At 35.4% G+C, this 25,629-nt stretch overlaps 1 protein-coding gene across 8 annotated transcripts in view; it reads left to right on the plus strand.

The window, feature by feature from the left end:
- ESRRG (estrogen related receptor gamma) overlaps nucleotides 1–25,629 on the plus strand; it is a 592,692-nt gene that overhangs the window by 205,137 nt on the left and 361,926 nt on the right. For 2 of the 8 annotated variants that reach the window (XM_063672170.1, XM_063672183.1), the window contains one exon: nucleotides 21,008–21,125. The exons of the other annotated variants lie outside the window; for them this stretch is intronic. The gene's annotated coding sequence lies outside the window, so the exon portion shown is untranslated. The remainder of the gene's footprint in view (nucleotides 1–21,007; nucleotides 21,126–25,629) is intronic. 8 annotated transcript variants of the gene reach the window in all.

Here is a 25,629-nt window from a genome sequence, read left to right on the forward strand (position 1 = left end):
TTGTCTCAAGTGAAATGTAAAATGAAGTGGATACGTATAGTTCAGGTTGGCTGGAGCAGGGTAGAGAAGAAGATCCCAGTTGTGTTTAGCTGGTTGTTCCTACCTAAGGGACACGTATACTCAGAAATTATTCATACTAGGCTTACTCTAGCAATTCAAAAATAAAAATGAATTACACAACAAGGAAAGTATCTTCAGAAACCCGTGACATCAATTGAAAGGTCAAATAGAGGAAAAGCAGTTTTTTTAAAAAAAAGGGAGGAAGATGGTTACAGGCTAGAGGTTCTAAGAAGGGATTTATGTATGAATGAGGCATGAGTTTGGCCTTAACAAGTGAGTAGTGATTGAACGGGTGGAAGGAAATGGAACTGGGAGTAAGCATAGCTTGTTTTATCAGAGGGAGGGAGGAGGGCCACATGGAGATGAACCTACATGAGGAAAAGATAGCCCGTATCTTTGGGGAGCAGCAAAAATGAAAAATAGTGCAGCGTCAGAAGACACTAAAGGAAACACAAATATATTTAAAACTTCCCTATGAATCTAAAATGATCTCAAAATATTTTTAAGGAAAATCCCTGGCAAGATGAAATTAAAATAGATGAATAAGGAAATAGATGGAAATCATTAAAAAAACCCTTTAAGATTGCATCAACATTCAATAAAAACAAAAATGACTATTAAAAAAAAAAGTAGTGGGAGGATGAGTGACTTTTCCCAAGCAAAATCTAACTTGGAAACTGGGAGCCTTAATTTATAGATGGATAAAATGGAACTGCTCAGACTAGTGGTTCCTCATACTCCACCTGCTCCTCGGCACCCCTCATCCCATGCCTCCTCTCCCCAGACATCTTTAGAAGCCAATCTGTGAAACTCCGTCTCATTGTTCTGTACACAGGCATATCCATATGTCTGTAGAGTGAACATATATCCTATTTGTGTATTCTACTATGTACTATATATTCTCATATAGTGTATACCTTATGTGTTCATACATATTTTATATATGATTAAATGAATATGTTAAATGAACACAGATTTTAATATAATTCTATTTTTATTTAAATGAATCAAACATCTCTCTCTTTCTGTCATGTATCTTGCTGCCTTCCTTAAATCTGCTCTGAACCATAAGTCATCTAGCCACTTTTCTCCTCCTACTTGGAATAGTTGGACTATGTGGTGTAGTGATTGATTTATCCTTCCTTTCAGGGACCCAGTGCAAGCTGAGAGGAGAGGATTAACAGAATACAAAGTCATTTGACTTCATCCTATTTCCTGTTCCATATAAAGCAAAACACAACACACACGCACACAAAACAAAAACAGAAAAACAAAAGAACAAGGCAGAACATGTGTGTGGAATGTGGCCGGCCTCTTTACATACTGCTGTATCCTGTGGCTATCACCAACGGTTTCGTTAATTTGTTAAGAAATTATTTATAAACCAGAACAAAGCAGCTGTAAACCTCACTGCAATTACAGCAGAGCCCAACATAGAAAGCAGCCAGTCTGTGTTCAGGCATGTTCTAAAGGAGACATAATGTCCATTTCTCTCTTTGGATCTTTGACAAAAGGTACCAGAGAAGAGTGTCTTGTCCTAGACTAGAGGAAACTGAGAAGACTGCTCCAGGTACTGAAGAATGTCCAAAGCAAGATTTTAGCAGCTAATGAGAAGTTTTGAAGGCCTCTGACAAGCCTTCCCTTTGCTGGTATGATTATTCTAAACCTTGAACCCACAAGAAGCCTAAGGAAGTTTCGGGCAGCCACTGCACACATAGACCAGGGCAAATAAATTGATCTAAAAACAAAGATAATGTTATCAGTAGCTGGCACAATGCCTTGACCATAGTAGGCTCTCAGTAAATGTTTCATGAATTGAAATGTGTTTTCTCTGGAATCGTGTGTGTAACAAAGAGTGAATTTGATTTCGTTGGCTTTTGAGCATGGCATTTGCCCTGCTATCTAAGTCTTTTTTACAAATATATCTGTCACGCAGCATGCTGTGTTCTTACTATATATTCATAAAGCAGGAGATTTATGTTTCAGTGTAAAACCAAATTGACAAACCTAGTTTCCTGCAGCAGAGCCTTAAGTGACTTGCTGATGGGATTCTGGAATGTCCCCTCCTAGGCCAAAAGGGGAGCCAAGCAAAGGTAAAATTTAGGAGAACATAGTCAACAAGGTAAGAAGTTTGGTAATGCTGATTTATAAAGACACTGGAACTTTTAAATGCATACTTTCATTCTGAAGGACTGCAGTGGGGATTTAAAATACGACTATTTAATTTTTTTAAATTACATAAATTAAGTGAACAGCCCATTAGCAGGACGCCATCAGGATCACATGGCCAATTCAGATCAAGTTATATTATCTTGCCTGCCAGATTTGAATAAGAATTAAGAAATTACTATTCCAAAGTGGTGTTGGACATTGATCCTCATTTGCAGTGATATTCTTCACGGTAACTACGTGGAACTGACTGCTCTTACAGGCATGCCCCTGAATCTTTGTGGTGCTACCATTAGGGGGTGTATTAGTTGGAGAGCAGCAGCTAATTAATTGTTCTACCTGCCTTTGATGAAACCTTATACTGCAGGGACCTCATGTTGGAGCAGGAAGACATACCTAATGGAAAAGGACTCTAATGAGACAGACTTAGAGCTTTACCTTTTTGTCTACTCCACTGGATTAAGCTTAAGCTTTATGGCCCCATTGAAAGAATAGAATCTCTCAGATTCCATTCGCTACTGTCTCCCTTCTGTAACCTGTATATTCAAACACTTTATTTTAAGCAAGTGTTCATGGCAATCACATTCAGCAATGTATCTTTCTTTTTTTCAGAAAAGTCATGCTATGGTCTCCCAGGCTGGAGTGCAATGGCTAGATCTCGGCTCACTGCAACCTCTGCCTCCCGGGTTCAAATGATTCTCCTGCCTCTGCCTCCCAAGTAGCTGGGATTAAGGCATCTGCCACCATGCCTGACTAATTTTTTTTTGTATTTTTTAGTAGAGACAGGGTTTCACCAAGTTGGCCAGGCTGGTCTCGAACTCCTGACCTCAGGTGATCCGCCCCACCTCGGCCTCTCAAAGTGCTGAGATTACAGGCGTGAGCCACTGCGCCCAGCCTGAGCAAAGTATCTTAAGAACAAACCCTGCTTAGGATTTAACATGCCTCTGGGTCTGCCATTGTCTTAGCACATTGTTGGTACTCCACATAGTTTAAATAAGGAAAGCAGTAGATTTCAGTCGATATAGGTTTATGCTTTTAGATAGCATTATTTTTTTTTTAGACAATGACTTCCAAATCGTGACTCTCTTAAAAAAAAGAGTGAAAATATCAAAACATGATTTCCCTCTTGGACAGCTGACAAAGTATGAGATGATTAGGTTTTTTATTACATAAACGTAGACATTAAAAATAAAATAAACACATTTTCAATTTTACTGAGATCATTTTTAATGCTACTTTTAAAAACTCTATTATTTTTCTTCTGCTTTCTTTTAGTGTGTTTAAAAGCCACCTTCTACCCCCACCCATTTTCTGTATTAATAATAAGTTTATTATTTCCAAATACAGCTGAAATCCTAACTTCTCTGTGAGATACTCTTGACTACACAAATACGTATGTTTATATTGAACAATTCAGTTCTTATAACAACTCACACTTTGCGCTTTCCATTTTGATGGTCTTACTGGGACACAATCTGTAGTTTGTTTATTTATTCCAGCATCTATCATGTTGTTGAGTATATTCTAGGTGCTAGGAATTGCTTGGCTTTCCTTTTTTCATTAATTCATTCAACAACCCTTTGCTGTTCTCCTGAGAAAGTTAATTTGCAAGGCACTCAGAATCCTTAGTCCCTCCACTCAAGGAATTTACACCTTGTTCAGAGCAGTCTGGTGAGCCACGGGAGGGTGGATACTCTGGTAGCTGACAAAGCTTGCATTTTGTTTCAAAGCTGATGGACCATCTAAGGAAGGGAATAAATCAAGGAATGTATAGCTCAAGGTGCTAGCTATGCACCCATCACCCACATAACCTTGGGAAAACCACTGACACTCTCTGAACTCAATTACCTCATCTGTAAAATGGTGGTTATAATTATAATGCCCACCTGCCCATAACGTGGTTGTGAGGGCTAAACAAATGTATCATAGAGAGAGTGCTTATGTGAATCAATAAAACACCATATAAAATGTTATTTAGAGGTCAAGTCCAAGCCTATTTTCTTAAGGATTAAAAAAAAAATCCAGTGCATAGCAAACTCATTGCATTCAGAAGACTCATCAGCACAGTTTTGGAATTCTGTACTTTGAAAACATGACAACAGATGCTAATGTATGGGGCTATATAAGTCAGTTACCAGATGGTTCACAATACATCTTTCCTATTAGATTTATGCCATAAATCTTCATTCCCCTTGAAACATTTGCTTGAATGTGTCCATAACTTTCTATCCTCCTTTCATATATTTGTGTAGTACACATCTGGCTTCCTTAACATCAGATTATCATTAGGGTCAGGTATTCTTTTCCTTGACCAATATGGTAAAATGAATCCCATTTTTTATTGTTGTTGTTCGGGGAGCTGGGAGGTAGCAACAGAAGGGTAGGCAAGGATGGTGATGGGAGCCCTAGATACATAGAAAAAAAATTTTTTCTCCTTGATTTTTGTTTTACTCCTCCTTTCATATAGCTACCAGACCTGTCTCCCCACCAACCCCTAGCTCCCTCCCCACTCCCCCTTAATTTCTGTGCAATATTAGAAGAGGACCAGAGGAAGTTGGTGTGGCAATTCATGGGCACAGGAAAAGTAGCTTACATCTGTTAATATCTCTGAAAAATGACTTTCCATTGTTATTGATGCTTGCTAACTATAGTTAATTTCTTCAGATGAGGACGCTATATTTGACAAGCTACCAATCTTTGCAATTATTTTGAGGATAACCTGCATCTGCTTTCTATAGTCTTTATACATCTGGAGAATATCCTGTCTTAGTGAGGAAATTACAGAATATGTTGAAAAAAAAATTGAGGGTTTATTTAGGAGCTGGTTCACTCCAATTTTTACCAAGATTTTCTTTGGTATCATTTATTCATACTCATTATAAAAAGCATGTAATGTACATAAAAGTAGAAACATTTGAACTTTGCCAGTTTAATTTATGCATTTTTTTTTCTTTTATGTTGTATTTTAGGGATTTTCCCCGTGGCTGACTGCAGAACAACTCATTTTCAATTAATATTTATATTTTATCTTTAGGTTCAATTGTTTTAAGGTAGGAAGAGAGCATATTAAAAGGCAATAATTATTCTAGTGTGTGTTCAGTAATAGTGGATCAGCAATGCTTTTTATCTTTGTAAAATAGTTACAATTTGTCTTTCATTGAAAACTTTTAATATAAATAAGAATATATTTTGAGAATTCCAATTTTTCTCGTTTGTGGATTCATACCTCATATTCCTTAATATACTTTCCTGCCATATTTAGTGTTTTACTGTTATAGATTATAAATCAATATATCCAATAGTTTCTAAATTAAATAAAAAGGAGAGAGTAACTGATGTTGGTGTTATAAATGTAAATACTAATATGTTAGGAACATTTACCTGATTAAAGTCAAGTGAAACATTAATAAATGCGTTAGAAAATTATGAATGCAGTGTTGAAACTACATTTCGATATAAGCTAATAAAAACTGGCTTTGTAGAAATCTTTAGGTGGCTGCCTTAATCATAGTATCAAGTTCTTTTGCTTTTCAAAGCTTTATATTATTCATCTGTAAGATAAGATAAATGCTAGACAAAATTATCTGCATGGGTTTTGTTTTTAGCATTAATGTTATCAATCCTCTAAATGTTAATGGGTGTTCTGAAAGTATTTAAGGTGCATGAAAACAGTTTTTTTTGTTTTGTTTTGTTTTGTTTTTTTGAGAGGGAGGCTTGCTGTAGCTCAGGCTGGAGTGCAGTGGCACAATCTTGGCACACTGCAACCTCTGCCTCCTGGGTTCAAGCAATTCTCCTGCCTCAGCCTCCAGAGTAACTGAGATTACAAGCGCCCACCACCACGCCTGGCTAATTTTTGTATTTTAGTAGAGATGGGGTTTCACCATATTGGTCAGGCTGGTCTCAAACTCTTGACCTCAAATGATCCAACCGCCTCAAACTCCCAAAGTGCTGGGACGACAGGTGTGAGCCACCATGCCCAGCCTAGTTTATCTTTTTAAAGTAGTTTACTTTTAATTACAATAGTTTTAAATAAATACACACCTTGTTGATACAGAGGTATTTAAGATTAACAACTATCTGTATAGTTCACAAATATAAAGTTCAGGACATCCTAGTTAGTAATGTTTTATTGATTTCATTGGTGCCACCAAGATATTTTGCCAGTTTAAATATGGTGTAGCTACACATATGTATACCATATTTGGAAAAAGGCAGTGGGAGATGGAGACAGATTAAAAGAGGGAAGACTGCTGCTAAATTCTCCTACTCTAGAGGGAAGATGATATTGGGATTGAGGTAATAATGGAGGGTAGCCATTTTATTGCTCAGAAAATTCCATAACAGTGCTTCCATTAACTCTCTGGTGATATTGTCACTAAAGGAGTAGAAAACAGGAAGAGAAATGAAACAGCAAAATAGAGATCCTCTCTTCACTCTGCTGTGTTTGCATTAATGCAGCATCGTGGCAGCTGGTATCTTTTTTAAACAGCCTTTTTCTTCTTCTTTTTTTTTTTTTGGTGGCCTTTTTTTCCCCTCAAGAGTAAGCCGACCAGATTTTCACTTTATGAAACTGGGACAGCTTAGCAGGGAATGAGAATTTCCATGAACCATCTTCTGGGGATAATAATATCAGTAATCAGAGACTGTCATGGCAATTGCAGAGAGAGATGAATTGCAGTGGACAGGAAGTCAGCACTGTTTTGTTTGTTTGTTCTTTTGAGAGTGAGTTCAGTGCTCCATAACCATTTACCAAAAAGTTGAGCTTCAGTGCAACCCCCTGTAAACTCTTGAACTCCAAGTTATTTAGAGACAAAGACAGATGGCAAAGCAGATTTGCTAAAGAATTACATAAATGGGATATATTTCAGTAGCTATATGTTCACCTATTTGCCTTTAGAACTAAACTATCTGTGCTAAAGCCAAATTGTTGGTTAAAATCCAGTTTCTCTCATCTCACATGTAGTCTTTGGCCGCTATGCTCACCTAGCGCTTTTTTGTCCATCTACATAGTTGTAATTTAATCTTTTTTATTCAAAAATGTATTATTTGGCCTATTTTGTCTCAGGCAGTATGCCATGTACTGGAAAATATAAGGATAAATACGATGAGTAAATCTGAAATTTATGTGGAAGAATAAAGATCTCCTAGCCATTTATCCATATTTTTATCAAGTTAAAATTTAATACTTTTGCAGTATTTTTTAGTATTTTGAACAGTATTCTTCAACAGCCTATTTTGAACATTTTGAAAAGAAAGCAACCAATAGTACTGAATAAAAGCACAGAGAAACATAAATTGTGAAAACTTAATATTTACTAAAGGTGGCACCAAAAAATTAATGGGGAAAAGACAGACTGTGTATTGTTGCTTTTTGAAAATGTTACTACATGGAGGAAAACAAAACTGGGTTTCTTCCTAATGCCTCTTACCAAGACAAACTCCAGATGTATTATAAAGATAAATGTGGAAGGTAAAACTATGAAAGAATTAGAAGAAAATGCAGGAGAATATCTTCATGATCTACAAATGGAAAAGGAGTTTTTTAAATCTCAAAGACATAAATTAAGGCAGACATTGATTAACTTATTTATATAGAATTTAAATATTTATATTTAACGAAGAACATATTAAAGTTGATACTCAAGAGAACAAAATACATTATTTACAGTGCCTAATACTGATGAGGGATTAGTATCTAGTGTATAAAAAGAAGGCTACAAATTAAGAAGAAAAAGATAGCAATCTCAGTTTAAAAGGTAGGCAAAGTATATGATCAGGCAATTTACAGAAGAGGAATCCTAAAGAAATAGCTGGCATAGTTAGTGCTTAAACTCATTAAGTGAAATGCAAATTCCGACAACATGAATTAAGTAAAAATTAGAAATAGGTATTATATAACACCATGTTGGCAAAAATGTGGAAATTTGAGACTCCTCACATAGGTTGTAGAACTGTAGACTGCTGTAGCCAGTATATGCACACTGCATGACCCAACAGTTTTCTTCCTGATATGCCTCCCAATGAACTTCTCACACTGTCCATGACATACATGCAATGGTGTTTGTTGCAGTATTAAGGAGCTGGTGTGTCCATCACTGGATGAATGGATACATAGAACTTGGTAGGTGTACATGTGGAGTACTGCTCAGAGGTTAGAAATAGTGGTCTAGATGTGTACATAGCAAATGCGGATGGATCTGTAAAGCATAGCGCTGAATGAAAAAAAATAAGGAAACATAATGGATTACATGACACAGTACCATTTACATATATTAAAAACATACATATAGGCCGGGCGCGGTGATCTGCCTGTATGCATGTACAGGCGCCTGGAATCCCAGCACTTTGGGAGGCTGAGGCAGGTAGATCACAAGGTCTGGAGTTCGAGACAGCCTGGCCAATATGGTGACACCCTGTCTCTACTAAAAAATACAAAAGAATTAGCCAGGCATGGTGGTGCGTGCCTGTAGTCCCAGCTACTCGGGAGACGGAGGCAGGAGAATTACTTGAATCTGGGAGGCAGAGGTTGCAGTGAGCCGAGATTGCGCCATTGCACTCCAGCCTGGGTGACAGAGTGAGAGTCTGTCTCAAAACTAACAAACAAACAAATAAACAAAAAAACACCATACAGATAAAAGAGCATTGCATACTTTGCAAGAATACCTAACACATGTATGAATGAGAATACTTGCAGTTTTGTGGGAGGGGAATGAGAACAAATATATAACATGAGATGAGTCTTGCACAGACCAACGATGAGGATGGTACAGGTGGTGGGTTAGGGATGATTACTATCCATAAGGAGTTCATAGTATAGTGAATGAGATAGATGCATACAGAATCATAATGAAACATGGTAAGTACAATTGGGGGATCTGAACAGAGTATTAACAAATATTGCTTTTCTACTAGACTAAGGTTTTCATTAGGGCAAGTATTGTTTTGTGGTAATGTTGTTTACACTTTTATTCTTCCATGCTTCATAGATCACACACACACACACACACACACACATCAGTGAAGAGATTCTCGAATCAGACAACACATTAACATTACTTGGGAAAGTTTGAAAAGTACTTTCCTTCATCTTTGACACTATGCATTTGTTTTTGTTCAAGAAGATTCTATTAAAAGGTGTAAAGTATTTAACCAAGGTACATATTGTTTCATGTTGAGCATTTAACATGACTGCGGGTAGGTCAGTGGACTGCAGCCTTATGACACGGTGCTGGTTAAATCTGCTTCAGGTCAGTTATCTCATGACTGAACTATTGGTTCTGTGGGTTCAATGAATAATACTGCCCATAATCAATCATCTCACAATTTCCAAAAGCATAAGATGCAAATGTACAAATGCCTCAGCATTGATTGATCACCCCTGAAAAAAATAAGGTATCATAAAAATGATATTATCATTTAAAAAAACAAATAAAAAGTAGATTCCCTTTGTGTTTTTTCTACCTCCCTGGAAATATATATTCTAGATACAATGATCAATTGGTCTTTAAGACAAATGGGAATTATAGTGGAAATTTCTGACATTATAACAGGCTTGTGGGGGATTCTTGTTTGGCAGGTAGGGCCTTTTGAGACTTTCAAAAACATTCCCCAGGTAGCCCCATATATTTCCTTCAGAATGTCAGTAATGAAAGGTAGCTCCTAACTTTATATATGTGACTATTTGTTATTTAAAACTTTTCAAAAATGTTTGTAGTACTTGCATTTTAAGATCTATTGGGTCTCTTTGAACCATTTAATTAAAGGTTGGAGCCCCTGCAGTTAAAAAAAATCTTATCAGAAAATAATATTTTAATCTCTGTGTGGGATAATCCAAGATTGTACTGTTCCAGGAAACATATACCTTTATTTTATTTCATATTTTAAGGCTTTTCTTATTTCTTCTATGCCTTCAGCTTTATTAGTTTAGAAGGGCATCTTCCAGTGATTACACTGGTCATAGCCTGAAGGGCCAGGTTTAAGGAAAGTCTAGGGAGCATTGTCATTATAGTTTTTCATTTTTTGCCTGATATCCATTCTAGATGATGACATTTCCCTCTAAATAAGGCTGTTTCTGTCTTTAAAAATACCTTCCTTCTGGAACTAGAATGCTAGTATCTGCTGGTAGGATTGTAGGTTGGGAAAACCACTCTGGAAAACTGGTAGTATGTACTAATGCTGAACATATGCATAGCCTGTGACCCAGCAATTTCACTTGCAGGTATACACCCAACAGAATATGCGCCAAAAGATACATACAAAATATCTTCATAATATTATTTATAACAACACAAAACTGGAACAAACCCAAATTTTCATCAACATGAGAATGAAGTAATAAATGAGTATAAATAAATATAATATAAATATAGAATTTGTATATAGGAATACTATATGGCAATGAAAATCAACCACTGTGCTATATGCAATAAGGTTGGATCTCAAAAATGTAACCTCAGGGAGAAGAAGCTAAACATACAACATGCATTCTGTGGGTTTCTATTCATATAAAGTTCAGACACAGATAAAAATAATCTGAGATATTAGAAGTTAGCATCTTTGTTTACCTTTTGGTACCTTTTGGTTGCCTTTGGGGAAGAAGGTAGAAATAGTGATTTAGAGTGTCTGAGGGGACTCTGGGGTGCTGGTGATACTTTATATGTGGATCAGGTAATGGATAAAAGGTGTGTTCACTTTGGGATAATTATTCAACTTCTAAAAGTATGATATGTGTACTTTTCTGTATAATACTTAATTTTAAAAAGTTAAAGTATAAAAAATAAAAGCCAAACACTGTCTTGTTCAGGGCTTTTATTAGGGTGCTCTGGAGGAAAAGAATGAATAGGATATATGTATATACTAAAGGGAGCTTATTAAGGAGAATTGACTCACACGTTCACAAGGTGAAGTCCCACCACTGGCCATCTGCAAGTTAAAGATTAAGGAAACTGGTGGTGGATCGGTTCGAATCCCAAAACTGTAAAAGTAAGGAAATCGATAGTGCAGCCTTCATTCTGTCGTCAAAGGCCCAAGAGCCCCTGGCAAACCACTGGTATAAGTCCAAGAGTCCAAAAGCTGAAGAACTTGGAGTCTGATGTTCAAGGGCAGGAAGTATCCAGCATGGGAGAAAGATGAAGGCCAGAAGACTCAATAAGTCTGCTCTTCCATCTTCTCCTGCCTGCTTTATTCTAGCTGTGCTGGCAGCTGATTAGATGTGCCCACTCAGATTGAGGGTGGGTCCACCTCTCCCTGTCCACTGACTCAAATGTTAATCTCCTTTGACAACACCCTCACAGACACACCCAGGAACAATACTTTACATCCTTCAATCAAATCGAGTTGGCACTCAATCATCACAGAGTTATATACTAAAATGGTAAAACTATAAAGGGATACAAGAGAATGGTTGCCTTTAAGGTCAAGTTACTGATTGCCTCTGCATGGAAGGAAGAAGGCTAGGCATGGAAGGCACAAGAGCTTCTCAGGGAATAGTTTGTGTGTTAAGTTTTTAACTTAGATGAGGGTACACTGGTATTTATTATATTATTCTTCAAACTTTATAGTAGTTTTATTTCTTATATTTTGTGTGCGTAATACATTCAGTTTGGAATCTGAAATTTTTTTACCTGAGTTTTGGTTTTGGATATAATGGAATAAGCACAATTCACCCTATGTCTCCCACTGAATTTGAGCTATGAGAGCTGGACAGAATTCAGAGTCACTATGTGAGAATTTTGAAAGGCAAAGAGTAGGAGATCAGAACTGGAAATACCCCTAAGCTTGTGGTGAGTTTATCATTGTTCCCCTTCTGGTAGCTTCTAACTTGATCTCATAGTTGAAACCCAGAAGTGGACAGGGAGAGGTCCAGGAGAAGATCTCTGGTTTGGCTTGAGGAGTGGTAGAGGCAGAGAGTGGCCGTCCTACCTTCCTTCCTTCCTTCCTTTCTTCCTTCCTTCCTTCCTTCCTTCCTTCCTTCCACCTCCCTCCCTCCCCACTCCCTCCCTCCCAAACCACTCCCTCCCTCCTTCCCCCTCCCTCCCTCCCCTCCCCTCATCCCCCACTCCCCTTCCCTTCCCTTCGCTCCCTTCCCTTCCTTCTCTCCTGTCCCTCTCTTCTTTTTTCTCTGTTCCTTGCACCCAGGCCCCAAGTGCTAACAATGGTGGCAACAGATGCCTACAGGGGCCAGATGTCTAAAGAAGAGGAGACTTCTCATTTCAGTGGAGCTGTGGTCCCAAGAGGGTGGAGCACATCAATGTTACTTTCTCTCTCTGTCTCTGTCTCTCTCCTTGCACTGTGTGGGAAAAATGTGGGCATATGTGGCTGAGTAGGATAACTAAAGCCCCAGATTTCTAGTTGGAGGACTGAAAAGAGGAGCCCAAGAAAATAGAAAATTAAGAGAATCCATTGGTTAAGAGCTTGGGAAAAGGACCTCATAAAGATGTTTATGAACTCCTGGCCGGGCCCAGTGGCTCATGCCTGTAATCTCAGCACTTTGATGGGGACTGAGGCGGGTGGATCACCTGAGGTCAGGAGTTTGAGACCAGCCTGGCCAATGTGGCGAAACCCCGTCTCTACTAAAAATACAAAAATTAGCCAGGTGTGCTGGCTGGCGCCTGTAATCCCAGCTACTCAGGAGGCTGAGGCAGGAGAATTGCTTGAACCCGGGGGGGCGGAGGTTGAAGTGAGCCAAGATCACGCCATTGCATTCCAGCCTGAGCGACAAGAGTGAAACTCTGTCAAAAAAAAAAAAAAAAAGAAACCTAAAAAGATGTTTATGAACTCCTGGGCTCCCCAGTGGAGTGAGAATCCAATCCTAATTTAGCATATCAAAAACTTCCAGAATTAAACCAACAGATCCACCTGCACCTATGACCATACTGGACACTGGGTGGTGCACACACAGGAAAAATCTGAATAACTGCAAAAGCTTTGAAAACTGACCTGATTTTGAAACCGTAGCTATGAGAAGGTCAGTTGGAACTTGTGGACTGAAACTCATCAATTTGATTGGTTGGTAAAACAAAAATATCACATATTCCATAAGAGTTAAGCAAGACACATAGTCTCAAAACACATTAAAAATGTCCCAGATACTATCTAAAATTATTTGGCATAAGAAAAACCAGAAAAATTTCAACCTACATCAAGAAGGCAATGAACAGATACGGATGTTTAGAAGATACAGATGTTGGACTTTTCTAACAACCTTTTAAAGAAACTATTATAAAAAATGTTCCAACAAGCAGTCACAAACACTTCTGAAACAAAGTTAAAATAGAAAACCTCAGCAATAGGAAATAAGAAATAGAAAGAAAAATCAAATGGAAATTTTAGAATTGAAGAATACAATAACCCACAATAAAAATCTTATTGGGTCTGCTCAATAGCAAAATGGCAATGGAAGAGGAAAGAATCAGTAAACTTGAAAATAAATCAATAGAAATTATTCAATCTGATGAACAGATAAAAACCACACTGGGAGAAAAAATAAACAGTCTCAAAGATGAGTAGGACAATTTAAAAAAAAAAAAGGTTTAACATTTGCATCATAGGAGTTCTAGAATGGGATGACAGATAGTGTGGTGCTAAAATACACTTGAAGAAATAATGGCCAAAAAGTTCCAACACTAGGAGAAAGAAAATAACCGATAGATTCAGGTTCAGTGAAAATCAAACAGTATGAATCCAAATAAATCCATGTTCAGACACATCATAATCAAAATGCTACAAAAATAAAGACAAAAAAAATCTTGAACAAGGGCAGAGATAAAGTATGCATTTCCTATAGAGGAACAATTTAAATGACTGTGGATTTCTCATCAGAAACCATACAGGGTAGAAGGAAGTGACACATATTTTAAGGTGCTGAAAAGAACTGCCAAACCAGAATTCTATATTCAGCAAAAATACTGCTGAGAAATGAAGGTGAACTAAAGACATCCTCAGATGAAGGAGAATTAAGGGAATTTGTTCCCAGCAAGTCAGCTCTAAGATAATTTCTAAGGGAAATTTTTCAGATAGAAGAAAAATAATACCAGAAGGAAATTTGGAACAAGGATGAAAGAACAGCAAAAGAAATAGTAAGTATTGGGGTACATATAATAGACAATTCTTTTCCTCTTGAGTTCTCTAAGATCATTTGATAATTTAAAGCAAAACATTTAACATTGAATGATAGAGTTTTCAATGTATATAGATCTAATATATATGGCAACTACGACATAAAGAGGAAAGGATAAAGGGGACTATAGGATGATAAGGTTTCCACATATTGATAAAGGAATCAATTCTCCAAGCATATGTAACAATTCTAAATGTGCACTGAAAATACAGGAAGCAAAAACTAACAGAACTGAGAGTAGAAACAGGCAAATCTACAATTATAGTTAGAGACTTCAAAACTCTTCTTTCTGTAATAGTTAAAACTAAGAGAGAAAAAAATCATCAAGACTATAGGAGAACTGAACAACACCATCAACCAATTGAATCTAATTGATATTTTTAGAGCACTCCACCCAGTAACAGGAAAATACACATGCTTTTCAAGGGAGCATGGAACATTCATTAAGATAGACTACATCCTGGATCATAAAACCAATGTTTAAAATGCAAAAAAATGAAATAATATAAAATATGTTCTCTGACCTCACAAAATTAATGTATAAGCAAATAAGAGAAAGATAGGAAAATGTCTGAACAAATATTTGACAATGCATTTCTAAATAATCCATGGTCAAAGATGAAGTCTCAGGGGATTAGAAAATATTTTTAACTGAATGAAAATGAAAATGCACATATTAAAATGTATGTGATACAGCTAAAGCAGTGCTTACAGGGAAAGCTTATAGCATTATATGCTATTAGAAAATAAGAAAGATCTTCAGTTAATACTCTAAGTTTCCACCTTAATAAAATAGAAAAAGAAGAGCTAAATAAACTGAAAGTAAGTAGAATGAAGAGTGTAATCATAAAGATATAAGCATAAATTAATAGCTTAAATCAGAAAGACAATAGATAAAATCAGTAAAAACAGTGAGCACAGTTTTAGAAATCAATACAATTGATAAATTTCTGGCAAGACTGACAAAGAAAAAAATGAAATACACAAATTGTCAATATCAGGAATAAATAGGGATATCATCACAGATCCTACAACCATTAAAAGGATAATAAGATAATACTATGAAAAAATCGATGTAAAGGAATTTGGCAATGTAGATGGAATGAACATATTTTTTGAAAATCATGAGGTACTACCAAGATAACATAGGCAAACCAATACCTGTTAAAGAAATTGAATTATTGTTAAACATCCTTTTGCCAAAGAAATCTCCAGGCCCAGGTAGTTTCATTGGTGTATTTTACCAAACAATTGTAGAAGAAACAATGCCAATTCCAAAAAATTTTCTTCAGAAAATATGTGAAGAATGAACACTTCCCAGTTCATTTTACGAGGCCAGAAGAGTAATCCTGGCCTCCAAAGAGTAACCCTTATATCAAAATCAGACAACAAAACAGATGAGAGAGAGAAATACAAAGAAATATTTCTCATGACCATAATGCAAGCATTCTTAATAAAATACTGGCAAATCAAATGAAGATGTAAAATGAATAACATGTAATAACAAAGTGAGGTTTATTTTGTAAACCAGGATTGCAAGGCTGGCTCGATATTAGATATCAATTAATGTAATCCTCCAGAAAAAAAAAACAAAACCAAAAAAACACATTGACAGGTTTATGTCAATTGATGCAGAAAAAATGTTTGCCAAATTTTAACATCTATTCATGATAAAATTCTCTGCAAAGTAGGCATAGAATGAAACTTCTTCATCTTGATAAAGTCCATCTACAAAATATCTACAGCTAATAGAATTAATGGTGAAACACTAAATGCTTTCTCCCTGTGACCAGGAACAAAGCAAGGATGGTCTACCTACCAAACTTCTATTCAATATTGTACTAGAAGATTATTGGAAATAAATAAAACACAGGCGACTTGATTCTCTAGGTAGAAAATCCCAAGAAAATTCTAAAAATCTCTTAGACATAATAAGTGAATTTAGCAACTTTTCAGGTTACAAAGTTAACATACAAAAATCATTGCATTTCTATATACTAGCAATGTACAATTGGAAAGTGCACTTAAAAAATTAAAAAAAAATTATAATAGCTCCAAAAATGAAATATATAGCTATACATGTAATAAAATATTTCCAGGATCTATTGCTGAAAACTACAAATACGGATGCAATAAATCACAGAATATCTAACCTAAAAAAATGGAGACATACACTATGTTCATGAATCAGAAGATTCAACAACGTAAAGATGTTGGTTCTCCTCAATTTGATCAATAGATTTAACGAAATTTCTATAAAATTCCTAGGCGGATGTTCTTGTGGACATAGACAAACTGATTCTAAAGTTTTTATGGAAAGGCAAAGCAGCTAGCATAACTGAACTGATTTTGAAAAAGAATAAACTTAAAGGAATCATACTTTCTGATTTTAAGACTTACTGTATAGCTACACTAATCAAGACCACGTGGTATTGAAATAGACAATTACCAATAGATCTCAACAAGAATCCAGGAATAAACTCACATAAATATGACCAATTATTTTTTGACAATGGTACAAAAGCAATTTTGTCCTTTCAGTAAATGATGTTGGAAAAACTGAATATCAATAGGGGGAAAAAAGTTAAACCTTCACCTAAACCTCACATCTTATACAAAAATTCACTCAAAACTTAAAAGTGAACAAAAATCTAGAAGTAAAACATAAAATTATAAAACGTTTAGAAGACAACATAAGAGAAAATTATCATTATCTAGGGTTAGGCAAAAAGTTCTTAAACATGACACTAAAAATATAATCCATAAAACAAAAAATTGATAAATTGGTCTCCAACAAAATTTAAAATGTTTGCACTCTTACTATTAAGAAAATGAGAGGACAATTCTATTGCTGAGAAGAAATATTTGCAAAGCACATAGCAGACAAAGCTTTTATAACAAGAGTAAATAAGGAATTTACAAGACTCAGTACTAAGAAAACCAACAACCTAATTTTAAAATGTGCAAAAGACTTGAACAGACGTTTTAAGAAAGGAAATATATGAAATGCATATAAACACATGAAAGGATGTTCAACACCATTAGATATGAGGAAAATGCATATTAAAATATTGATGAAATTTATTGCATATCACTAGAATGGCTAATTTTTTAAAGTGTGACTATACCAAGTGCTGATGAGACTGTAGAGCAACTGAAACTTGCACACATTGCTGATAGAAATGCAAAATGAAACAGCCACTCTGGAAAAGAATTCAGCCCTTTTTAAATAAAGTTAAATGTGATCTACTGCAGGATGCAGAAATCCCACTCCTGAATATTTACATTTGAGAAATAAAAAAATGGAAATGGATGATCACATAAAAATCTGTATATAATTGTTTATAGCAGCGCTATTTGTACTTGTCCAAAACTGTAAACAATGTGAATGTCCTTCAAGGGTGAATGGATAGATGAACTGTGGTGCATCCATACAATGAAACACTACTCAGCAATAATAAAGAACAAACTATCTGCCTGGTGCGGTGGCACACTCCCGTAATCCCAGCACTTTGGGAGGCCGAGGTGGATGGCTCAACTGAGATCAGGAGTTTGTGACCAGCTTGACTAACATGGTGAAACCCCATCTCTACTAAATACAAATAAATTAGCCGGGCATGGTGGCGCATGCCTGTAATCCAAGCTACTTGGGAGGCTGAGACAGGAGAATCACTTGAACCCGGGAGGCGGAGGTTGCAGTGAGCCCAGATCGCTCCATTCCACTCCAGCCTGGGCAACAGGAGCGAAACTCTGTCTCAAAAAAGAAAAAAAAGAAAAAAAAAAGGATCAATATACACGACAATTTGGACAAATCTTCATGCTGAATGAGAGGCCAGTCTCAAAAAGTGACATACTGTAGTATCCCATTTTATGACATTCACAAAAAGATAAAATTGTAGTGCTGGAGACAGATCAGTGGTTGCCAGAAGTTAGGGGTGACAGGCAATTTGCCTATAAAGGGATTGCTGGTAGGAGTTTTGTAGGGCAGGGAATTGTTTTGTACCCGGATTCTTGTGATATTTACATTAACCTATTCATGTGTTAAGATTCATAGGGCTGTACACCAAAATAAGTGTTGATTATGCTGTATTATAATTTAGAAAATAAAATTTTTACACTGATAAGAAAAAATAAACTTAGCACCATGGAATTACAGTATAGTGGAGAAGAGGTCGGGGAGAGATGGTGGTTGATAAAATAAATGTCTCAAATAAACAGAATTGGACTTGGACTTACAAAGCATGCTAATAAAGGTGTTTAGAGTCTTTTTTCTTACAAATTTAAGAATGATTGCTTATCAATTTTTCTGCAGTGAAATAGTTGCTTTCAAATTAACAGGGACCCACAAAGCTATATTATCTTAAGTAGTTAAATATCCCCTATGCAAATTTGTTTCACTATTCATTTACTTACAGAAACCTTTCTTCATAAATATATGAAGAGAAATTTCTTCCCAAACTTTAAAATTATTATAAACTTAAGATAATGACATTTGGGTTGACTTTCTGGTTATAGCTGAGAATTTGGCTGTGGGAAAAGGAAAGGTTAGAAAAATATTATCAAAGCAAAAGAAGAATTCTTTTGATAAGTGATGTGAATTAAATTATGTCTCCCTCTCAGTTATCTTCTGTGCACACTTACAGTTTCTACAAGATATTGGACAAGTGATTTTGTTCTGTGCCTCAGTTTTCCCACATGCATAATGCAAAGATAGTTATTCTTGCAGCTAATATACTTCCTGAGACCATGTCAGCATGCACGTTGCATACATACTGAAACAGAAGACTCAAAGGCTTTTGAAGAAGAGCACCAGTAACAAAAAGTTTCATCATTTTATTTTTTAAAACCAAATATATCTTTTCATCATTTCATAGTTTGAAGACTGATGAAGAAAATGACAGAAACTTGTAATCAGGGAAATGTAAAATATTTAAAGTTAAAAACTGTCTATGTAGCAGAAAATAAAGAAGAGAGATTACTTTATACTCTCTTTTTAAGTTTGAAAACCCACATCAAAAAATGAAAGAAAATCTAATCACAGATGCCAGAGTTTGAAGACTGTAAGGAAGGCCACGTGGAGGAAGAAATATGGACATACTTTAAGCTGTTTTAAAAGATAAAGAGATTAGCCAGGTGTGGTGGTGAGCACCTGTAGTTCCAGCTACCCAGGAGGCTAAGGTGGGAGGATCACCAGAGCCTAGGAGGTCAAGACTGCAATGAGCCGAGGCTGCACCATTGCACTTCAGCTGAGTGATGGAGTAAGACCCTATCTCAAAGAAAAAAAATTTAAAAAAAGAAAGAAACAAAGAAAGATAAAGATATCATGAGATATAGATGTTTCTACTATATTGGAGAGCTAGTATATATGATTTTAATATGGTTGTTTTAAGAAAGTAGATCTTCAGTAGAAACTAATGTGCATGCTTGTTGCTTTCCCCTAAAAAATATATATTTCAATATTGATAAGAACATATATGTTAAATAACAATAAGAGCAATCTTTAAAATGTCATTTTATTGCTATAGTTGCACCATATAAAGGGGATGTACATATGTATCATATTGGATGTGAACACTTCAACTGTGGTCACTTACTACACTGTCCAATAAAATGTGTGTATGTATGTACATGGCTCCTATGGAGAACTATTTAATATGTTGATTACTTGATAGCATGTTTTGCAATATTATTTTTCATAAAAATGGGAGACATGATATTTGCTGCTGTTAAACAGCATGTTCACAATATTTGCATTTACTGAGCAAGAACTAATGGTAACAGAATTTCTGTGTTAACACAAATATCTGGGCAGCTTATTTCAAGCACAGTTTATAATTATACATTCTAAAGATAAACTGAAGACTCTGCAAAATGTCATGTCTGCTTTTGGATGGCCTTTCCTTAAACATTTTTGTTGGCACTACTATAAAGCGTTAAGACTCTGGAACTTGTACAATATAGGAAAAAAGAATGTTATATTAGGTATGGATATAAAAGATGCTAATATTATCCAATATAGGGACTCAGCACATAGAGAATGCAAAGAAAATTTTAGTTCTGATTTCTCAAAAGGAATGCCATTGTAAAAGACAGTTCTAGTATCACGAGAGAAATTCAGTACTTTCTTAACATTATTAGTCAAGCGGTGAAAGTAAAATCTTGAAGATTAAATGGTCCATTGGATTATATTTTTAATGTGCGTTGGAATTTTGTATTGTTCCAAGTGCTGAACAAGTGTACCATGTTTGCTTTTTAAGTTTACTCCTTTTCCCTCTTTTAATTGTAACAAAGTTTTCAAAGACAAAAATGAACAAAGACCAGCAGTCCTAATTGTGCTATGAAGCCAGGTAGGAAGCTTGGCTAGTTCCCACTACAGCATACTTTGTAAATGTGTTTCTTAAACCCTTAAGGTAAGACTTAAAAAAAAAAAAAAAATGGACAGTTGTCAAGGATGGTTGATTTTTAAGGCTTAACTACCTGAGCAATGTTCATTTAAAATAACATATGAGTCTCAACCCAAATGATCTAAGCTGAGCAAAAGGCCGCTTTGTCCTTCCCTTCCAAAGGAAGTTCTGAGGTGCTACAAAATCTATGAGAGTGAAATTTCTTTGGTTAGTGCTCTTTATTCCTTTGTGGTAATTTTTTTTTTTTGTTGCACAGCTTTAAAAAGTTGAAGTCTATTGGAAACCTTCTTATAAGAAACCTTCCTGGTCAGATAATTCAACTTTCTTCTTTTCTTCATTCATGAAAATGCAGATCCACTGAGAAAGGGAATAAGGTAAAAGTATCATTTTCTTTTGGGAGTCAGGTTTTTCTGTCAGAAGAATAAAGGCCTTTCTTTCCAGGTCAATTCCTGTTGTGCTGAAGGCTGGAAATCATCATGCCCTTTGGGTGTGGACCCCAGCTTTGGGCCTCTGTGATGACGGTAGAATCTGGAAGTCAGAAGTCCATATCCTAGATCAGCTGCTTTGCTGGGCTGACCTTTTTCAGTGTGATACTGCATCCCAAACTCCTGACCTCTCCAGAGAACTCGGGGTGTTCTCCCAAGATGCTGGGCCTCTGGGAAGCATCTCCTTAGGTGAACAGCCCCAGATGCCTCCTTCTTAAGTCGATTTAAGTTACTCCACCCTATCAACCCCCAAGTGTGAAAGATCGCAGTTATTCCTCAGGGAAGCACGGAGTTGTTCCTAACTCTACTTTGCCTTCTTAGAACACATTTGCTTCTGGTTGAAATGAAAATTTTCAGTAAAGTGTTTTTTTTTTCTGTATTTTTTTTTTTTATTTCCTTAAACCTCTGTTTTGGGTGAAGCACTACCACAGAAGTCTAGTGTCATACAAAAGTACAATTGGAATCTTTGAATGTAACCCTCATCCAATAGCAGACATTTTAAAAATCACTTTTATAAATATTTTAAATGTGTTCCAAACAGCACTGACCTCCTCAATAGGTAATTTTGTTAAAGGACTAGGCTTTGGCTGTTTTTTTTTTTTTTTTTTTTTTCTGACTTGTTGATTTAGAGACCAGCTGCCTCCTAGGAAATTGTGATCAAAAACTATAAAAGCAGACCGTAAATATGTCAAATGCATGAGTAGGAATTGGGAAACTTGATTTGTCCTGTGATTCAATCTGGGCTAAATATTGGTGCCACTTGAAATTACTATCCTTAGGGAAGTCATTAACAATCCCCCAAATGTTTGTATGTGCCTGTATGCAAGTGTATGTTGTATATTTACAATTTCATCCCATGTTCTGTCTCTCCAGTTTTATGATTCTAGATTTGGTGACCTCTGACTCCTCCTTCTCTATTCCTAACACTGTGTAACTTAGAGAGGATCAGGTAAGCTAGGATGTCCCAAATGCAATTTCATTACATTAAAGAGAAATACACTATCTAAGAAGTAGAAAAAATGGGATGAGTGTGATAAAATGATTTAGTGCAAGATGGCGGATGCAGTAGAGACAAGGAGCACAGAGGAGGAGCTTCTTGTTCAGCAGGGAGAGCAGAAGTGTGCCCAGGAAAGTTCTGCAAATAAGTACTGTCTATCCCAGGCTTAAAAGGCAAATTAGAATTAGCCAGATGAAAGTGAGCAGGTAGGACAAAAAGTGTTGCAGAGGGAATAGCAAAGAACAAAGCCCATGACTCCTGAGAAAGAAAAACTATTTTTATTTATTTTAAACCTACAATAATAACTATTTCTCAAAAGAGTATAGGAGAAGAATAATTGAAATATGGCACAAAGTGGCAATAAAAGGTTTGACTAATTGGACTATACCCTCGCCCTATTCTTAACTTATTCACTGGTTTGATATTTAATTGCTCTCTAGGAGGATATTGACTGTCTCTACACCAGTGACTTCTGCAACTAGGTAGTATGAGATCTACTTGAAAACCGTGGAATTTTCAGTAGGAACATAGTAAAATTTTGAAGGAAAGAAATTCTGAGAATAAAATAAAATTTTATTCACTTGAATTCTATTTCATTGTGAGCTGAAGGAAAAAAGAAAGCTTTTCAAAAAATGCTATAATTTCTCTATTTTCTAAATTGGCCCTTTATTCGATATTGTCCTATTCTCATATATATCAGTGATTCTAAAAGTGTGGTCCTGGGACCAGCACCATTATCATTCACAGAGAGCCTGTTAGAAATGCAAATCCTTAAGCCCCATCCTAGGCCTACTGAATCAGAAACTCTGGGCATTGGACTCAACAATCTATGTTTTTACACTCCCTCCAGGCAATTCTGATGGGTATCAAAGTTTAAGAATCACTGGTCTCTACTTTTCATGTATTTTGTACAAAACAGTTTATATTATCTTCTTATTCATTACATTAATTTTGTACATATATTTTCTTTCAATAACTAACTTTTAAATTCCTTATGGACAATAATCCTATCTTTGTACCAGCTCTATGAGATATAACTGAAATACAATAAACTGCACATTACAGTATATAATTGGATCCATTTTGACATACATATACATCCATGAAACCAATACCTTAATCAACATAATAAACAGGGATCTCACCCCAAAAGTTTTCTTTTGCCACCTTATAATCCTTTTTTTCTGACCCCTTTACTGACCTACTTCCCCCATCTCAAGGCTAATCACTTATCTGCTTTTTGCCTCTATGGATAAGTCTTCATTTTGTAGAGTTTCATGTAAGTGGAATCCTACAGTATATATTCTTTCTTATCTGGTTTGTCTCAATCAGTATAATTATTTTAACATATATCCATGTTGTTGAATCAGTAGTTAGTTCCTTTTTATTACTGAGGTACCATCAAATTGTATAAGCTACAACGTGTTTATTCAGTTACTGTCAGTGGATTTTTGTGTTATTTTAGCCTGGGCTTTTGGAGGGATCACGAGGTCATGATTTCGAGGCCAGCCTGGCCAACATGGTGAAACCCCATCTCTACTAAAAATACAAAAATTAGCTGGGCGTGGTGGCACGCACCTGTAATCCCAGCTACTCAGGAGGTTGAAGCAGGAGAATCACTTGAACCCAAGAGATGGAGGTTGTAGTGAGCCAAGATCATGCCACTGTACTCCAGCCAGGGCAACAGAGCAAGATTCTGCCTTAAAAAAAAAAAAAAAAAAAAAAAAAAAAAAAAAAAAAAAAAAAAAAAAAGGAAGCTGTTACAAGTCTTTTCATGGACATAGACTTTCATTGCTCTTTGGTAAAAACCTGAGAACAGATCATATATTAAGTGCATGTTTAACTTTTCAGAAAACTGTCAAGCTGTTTGTATTCCAAAGTAGTATCACTTTACACTCTCAGCAACAGTGTATGAGAATTACACTTGCTCCAAATCCTTAGTTTAGTCAGACTTTTCAATTGTATTCATTCTAATAGATGTGTAGTAGTATCTTGCAGTTTTAATTTGCATTTCCCTAATGACTAATGACGTTGAGCATCTTTTCATGTGCTCATGTATCCATTCATATATCTTCCTTGTTGAAGTTTCTGTTCTAATCTTCTGCCTACTTTTGTATTAGGCTTTTCATTTTCTTGTTATTGAGTTTTGATAGTTCCTTCTATATTCTAGATATAAACCTTTTATTTGATTTTATGATTTGCAATATATTCTGCTAGTGTTGGCTTGTCTTTTCCTTCTCACAACAGTGTCTTTTAAAGAGTATATATTTTTAAGTTTTATGAAGTCTATCAATTTGATATTTTATGAGTTATGCTTTTCATATTGTACCTAAAAGAAAAAAATTTTGACTAACCCAGGTTACAAAGGTTTTTCTCATGTGTATTTATTTTTGTGGGTAACATATAGTTGAATTTTGCTTTTTTATCCAATCTAACAATCTCTACTTTTTAAATTTTTTTTGCTTTTAGTACTTTTAATTGACATATAATAATTATACATATGAGATGCAGTGTGATATTTTGATACATTTATACAATGTGTAATGATCAATATTAGGATAATTAGCATATTCACCACTTCAAACATTTAGCATTTATTTGTATTGGAAACATTCAAAATCTGCTCTTTTAGCTATTTACAAATATACAATACATTATCGTGAATTATACCCTGTAATGCTATAGAATATTACTTTTTAATTAGAATATTTAAACCACTTATATTTAATGTGTTTATTGATATGGTTAGGTTTAAATCTAGCATTTTTCTATTTATTTTTTATTTATTTCATTTTTTTGTTTTCTTTCTGTTCATATTTTTACTTTTTTTGGATCAACTGAATAAATTTTATGATTCCATTTTATGACCTCGGTTGGCTTATTAGCTATAACTCTTTGCTTTATTATTTTAGGATTTATAGTATACATGTTTTACTTATCACAGACTACATGCAACTGATACTATACCTCTTCATTTATTGTTTGAGACTTACAATAATATATTTCCATGTTTCCTCCCTCGACCTCTGTGCTATTCTTTTCAAGTTTTGCTCTTACATATATTATAAACCCCACACTACATTGTCGTTATGATTTTTATTTAAACAGTACATTGTTAAAGAAATGTACTAATAATAATAGCAAATAAATTAACTCACCTAATTACCATTTCTGATGTTCTTCATTCTTTTGCGTAAATTCATATATCCATCTGGTATGATTTTCTTTCTGTCACAAGGACTTCCTTGAATATTTTTGTATTGCAGTTTTGCTTCTGATGAATTATTTCAGCCTTTGTATATACGTAAAAATATATTTTGTTGTTTTTGTTTTTAAAAGCTATATTTCAAATTCTGTTGACAGTTTTTTCTTTCTTTAAATATATTGTTCCAATAT

The sequence above is a fragment of the Pongo pygmaeus genome, chromosome 1, assembly GCF_028885625.2.
Source record: "Pongo pygmaeus isolate AG05252 chromosome 1, NHGRI_mPonPyg2-v2.0_pri, whole genome shotgun sequence".
In the NCBI taxonomy this organism is placed as follows: domain Eukaryota; kingdom Metazoa; phylum Chordata; class Mammalia; order Primates; family Hominidae; genus Pongo; species Pongo pygmaeus.